This window comes from Artibeus jamaicensis, unplaced genomic scaffold, assembly GCF_021234435.1.
Source record: "Artibeus jamaicensis isolate MK-2021 breed Jamaican fruit bat unplaced genomic scaffold, CSHL_Jam_final contig_233, whole genome shotgun sequence".
Lineage (NCBI taxonomy): Eukaryota > Metazoa > Chordata > Mammalia > Chiroptera > Phyllostomidae > Artibeus > Artibeus jamaicensis.
Genome location: NW_026521486.1, coordinates 68423566 through 68425383, shown reverse-complemented (window position 1 = coordinate 68425383; position 1818 = coordinate 68423566). Strand labels below are relative to the sequence as shown.

At 43.6% G+C, this 1818-nt stretch overlaps 1 pseudogene; it reads left to right on the top strand.

Annotated features, from left to right (window-relative positions):
- The first annotated feature begins 317 nt into the window (after positions 1-317).
- On the top strand, positions 318-1602 carry LOC119040427 (keratin, type I cytoskeletal 18-like; annotated as a pseudogene).
- The last annotated feature ends 216 nt before the right edge of the window (positions 1603-1818 follow it).

Sequence of the window (1818 nt, the reverse complement as noted above, 5' to 3'; positions counted from 1 at the left end):
TTTTTGATAAAAAATATCTGTAATGAATATATGCCTTCTACTTTGTTTTCTTAGTGTGTATTTTTATGTCCTTTATTTTCTAAAAAAATTATAGCTACTTATAATTATGCCTAATTTAAATATATTCTATGATTTTCTTTGATTTACATGATTATAATTATTCAACACAAATGTATGAGTTTTTTAAGGAAAATTATTTATGATAAAAATATGATTTGCTGGTTCTTGGTTGGGAGATTTAAAAATACTGCATGCTTAAAAACTCAATGGAGAGCTTCAACCTGAGTCTAGGCTTCTCACCTTCCTCCCTGAACAACATGAGCTTCAGCACACAATCCAGCTTCTCCACAAGCTACCAGACCCTGGTCTCCAGATGACCAGCAGCTCAGCCAGCATTTATGTAGGTGCCAGAGGGATCTGGCTCTTGGATCTCCATGTCCTGCTCCGCCAGCATTCGGGGCAGCTGTGGATCTGGGGGCCTGGTGGCAGGGATGGCCAGGGGTCTGGTGAACATAGTGGGCACCCAGAATGAGAAGGAGATTATGCAATGCCTGAATGACTGCCTGGCCTCCTTCCTGGAGAGGGTGAGAAGCCTGGAGGCTGATAATCAGAGACTGGAGATCAAAATCTGGGAACCCTTAGAGAAGAAGGGACCCCAGATCAGAGACTGGGGGCATTATTTCAAGACCCTTGAGGACCTGAAGGCTCAGATCTTAGCAAATTCTGTGGACAATGCCCATATCATTCTGCATACTGACAATGCCTGTCTTGCTGCCGAGGACTTCAGAGTCAAGTATGAGATGGAGCTGACTATGTGCTAGTCTGTGGAGAATGACATCAACTGGCTTCAAAAGGTTACCGATGACAACAATATCACTAGACTGTAGCTGGAGACAGAGATTGAGACTCTCAAGGAGGAGCTGCTCTTCATGAAGAAGAACCATGAGGAAGAAGTAAATGGTCTACAAAACAAGATTGCCAATAGACTGTGGGTTGACCATGAAGTTGGATGCCCCCAAATCTCAGGACCTCGGCAAAATTATAGCAGACATCCTAGTCTAGTATGACTAGCTGTCTTGGAAGAACCCAGAGGAGGTGGACAAGCACTGGTCCAGCTCCTCAAGTACATCAGAATGAAGAGAGCACCACAGTGTTCACCTTGCAGCCCACTGAGATAGGCGCTATTGAGATGATACTCACAGAGCTGAGACGTACAGTCCAGTAATTGGAGATTGACTTGGACTCAATGAGGAATCTGAAGGTCAGTTTGGAGAACAGCCTGAGGGAGGAGAAGATACCCTATGTCATGTAGTTGGAACAGCTCAGCAGGATCCTGATCCACATGGAGTCAGAGCTGGCCCAGATCCTGGCAGAGGGTCAGTACCAGGCCTAGGAATATGAGGCCCTACTGGACATCGAGGTCAAGCCGGAGGCTGAGATTGCCACCTACATTGCCTGCTGGAAGAAGGGGAGGACTCCAATCTTGTTGACACCCTGGATGAAAGCCTCTCCTTACAAACCATCCAAAAGACCACAACTCTCAGGACTGTGGATAGCAGAATGGTATCTGAGGTCAATGACACCAAAGGTTTGAGGTATTAAAGGCAGCAGAAGTGGGGCATCTTTTGACAGGGCAGGAGGCCAATAAAAAGTTTATTGAAAGATTAAAAAAAAACTCAATGGGGGTTATAAATAAGATCATGGTAATTCAATTTTTACATTGTAACTTTAATATAAATTTATATAGCTCATTTTAATTAAAAAGCCTGCTAATATATGCTTCTTAATAAGTTTTTAGCACCTCCATCACCTCACATA